Here is a 3358-nt window from a genome sequence, read left to right as displayed (position 1 = left end):
GCTGGAGTGCAATGGCATGATCTCGGCTCACTGCTACCTCTGCCTCTCGGGTTCAAGCGATTTTCCTGCCTCAGACTCCCGAGTAGCTGGGATTACAGGCATGCCCCAGCACGCCCAGCTGATTCTGTATTTTTAATAGAGAGGGGTTTCACCATGTTGGTCAGGCTGGTCTCAAACTCCTGACCTCAGGTTATCGTCCCGCCTCGGCCTCCCAAAGTGTGCTGGGATTAAGGCATGAGCCACTATGCCCAGCCTGGCCTTCGAATATAAAGAGTCATGATATTTCCCCTTATCTTTCTTTCCAGGTGAACCATTCCAGTGACCATTAACTATTTCTTTGAATGACATGATTTTAAATTTTCATCATCCTGGACTTCCTACTCTCCCTGCCTTAAAGATGTTGGAATAATAATCACTGTATGACAGTAATAAATACTTACTGAATGCTTGCTGTGTCAAGCACTGTGCCAACCTTTTTATATAAATTGTTGCATTAATTATTATAACAAACCCATGAGATAGATGTTATTAACTGCATTATGTGTGGATGAGGAAACTGAGGCATAGAGTGGTAAAAGAACTTGCCAGGATCTTATAGCTAGTGAGTGGCAGAGCCAGAATACAAACACAAAGAGTCTGGTTTGGGAGGCTTCTTTCTTAGTCACCTCCTAAAAAACACACCTATTCCATTAAATTCAAGAAAAGTTTGCTTTAATAATTTAATAGAAAAAAACCCACATATTGTATGATATCATTGTGCAAAATTATTTCTCTGTCGTTACCTCTCTGTTTCTGCCTGTCAATGTGCATTTAAAAAATATCTAGAATGGCCAGGTGTGGTGGCTGATGCCTGTAATCCCAGCCCTTTGGGAGGCTGAGGCGAGCAGATCACCAGAGGTCAGGAGATTGAGATCAGCCCGGGCCAACATGGTGAAGCCCCATCTCTACTAAAAATACAAAAATTAGCTGGGCATGGTGGCAGGCACCTATAATCCCAGCAACTCTGGAGGATGAGGCAGGAGAATCACTTGAACCTGGGAGACAGAGGTTGCAGTGAGCCAAGATAGCACCACTGCACTCTAACTTGTGTAGCAGAGTGAGACTCGATCTTAAAAATATATATGTATGTATATTATATATATGTGTATATATATATATATACACAGAGAGAGAGACATCTAGATACACAGATATTCCTTAAATATTGATCATGGCTATTTCTGGGTAATAGAATCTGGGGCATTTTGTTTTTTATGTTTCCTTTGTTATTTTTTTTGTTTGTTTTCTTCGCTTTTTATGTTGCTTGAGTTTTGATGATGAACATGTACTATTTTTTTCTAATGTCTTCATTAAGATATAATTTATATCTTATATAATTTATATCTTATATAAATTAAAATTCACTCATTTCAAGTATATGGTTCAATGAATTTTAGTATATTGACAGTGCTGTGCAACTATCACTACAATCTAACTTTGGAACATTTCCATCACCATAAAAAGATACTTTGCTCCCATTTCAGTTACTTCCCTTTCCTACTCCAGCCCTAGGCAAACCCTTGTCTACTTTCCCTGTCTACATCCCTGTCTACATACTTTCCTGTTTTGGACATTTGACATAAATGAAATAATGCAACATGCAGTATTTTGTGTCTAGCTTCTTTCAATGAATAGAATGGTTTTGAAATTCACCCACACTGTAGTACATGTATCAGCACTCTGTTCCTTTTTACTGTCAAATAGTATCCTGTTGTATGGATATATACATTATTTATTCATTCATCAGTTGATGGGCATTGAGTTGTTGTTTCCATTTTGGGGGTATTGTAAATAATGCTGCAAGTTTTTGTGTGAACATGTTTTCATTTCTTAGATACCTAGGAGTCTAAGATTGCTGAGTCATATGGTAAGTCTATGTTCAATTTTTCAAGAACCTGCCAAATTGTTTTTCCAAAGTGGCTACACCATTTTACAGTTCCACCAGCAAGGTGTGTATCTTTCCATTGCTTCACATTGTTGCCAATGCTTGTTAATACCCATCTTTCTTATTATATTTATTCTACTGGGTGTGAAGTGGTATTTCATTAAAGTTTTGATTTGCATTTCCTAATAACCAGTGACATAGAGCATCTTTTCATGTGCTTGTTGGTCATTTGTTTATCTTTTTCAATGTGTGTTATTTTTATAATAACCAAAACTATTATTTTTGAACAGATTTTGAGATCTACTATTGGATTTATCATCTAGATGACACCTGACCAGCACAGAGTACAATTAAATGTGGTTGCCTGTGACTTGCTCTCTGCACTTCCACTGATGCAGCCAAAATACTGAGCTAATATTTTAGCAGACACATTATACCACTGGCTCAAATTAGGCCTGCAGTCAACTAAATATCCCAGATTCTTTTCTCATTGACTATTGTAGAGCCAGATTTCTCTCATTCTTTATTTGGGCTACTGATTTTATTGAATTTAAATGCTGGAGCTAATATTTATCCCTGTTGAATTTTATCTTGTCAGTTTAGGTCCGTATTGTCATCTGTACAAGTAATATTTTATCTTAATTCTGTCATCTCATTTTACATACCTTGAAACTCCCTTTTGGATGTCAAAATAACTAAGAAGGTAGATTTTTAACCATTATATTTTTGATTTTCTGTTTATTTTATTTTATTTCATTTTGTTTTGTTTTATTTTTTGAGACAGAGTCTTACTCTGTCACCTAGGCTGAAGTGCAGTGGCACAAACACAGCTCACTGCAGCCACGACCTCCTGGGCCCAAGTGATCCTCCCGCCTCAGCCTCCCAAGTAGCAGGGACTGCAGACACACACCACCATGCCCAGCTGATTTTTACATTTTTTTGTAGAGATGGGGTTTTGCCATGTTGCCAAGGCTGGTCTTGAACACCTGAGTTCAAGTGATCTGTCAACCTCTGCCTCCCAAAGTGCTGGAATTACAGGTGTGAGCCACCACACTCAGCCTTCTGTGTTTTCTGAATCAAAATGAATTTATACTTTTCCATAAGCAACACAAGGACTCAATTACAATGCATGAGTTTGTTAATGGCCAGGCACAGTGGCTCATGCCTATAATTTTAGCACTTTGGGAAAGTGAGGCAGGTAGATTGCTTGAGCCCAAGAGTTTGAGACCAACCTGGGCAATGTGGCAAAACCCTGTCTCTACAAAATATACAAAATATTAGCCAGGTATGGTGGAGCGTGCCTATAATCCCACCTTCTTGAGCGGCTGAGGTGGGAGGATCACCTGGGCCCGGGAGGTGGAGGTTGCAGTGAGCCAACATCGTTGCTACACTCCAGCCTGGGCTACAGTGTGAGACCCTGCCAAAAAAAAAAAA

The sequence above is a fragment of the Colobus angolensis genome, unplaced genomic scaffold (assembly GCF_000951035.1).
Source record: "Colobus angolensis palliatus isolate OR3802 unplaced genomic scaffold, Cang.pa_1.0 Scaffold124, whole genome shotgun sequence".
NCBI lineage: Eukaryota > Metazoa > Chordata > Mammalia > Primates > Cercopithecidae > Colobus > Colobus angolensis.
The sequence above is the reverse complement of the archived record's forward strand: the minus strand, read 5'-3'. Positions refer to the sequence as shown.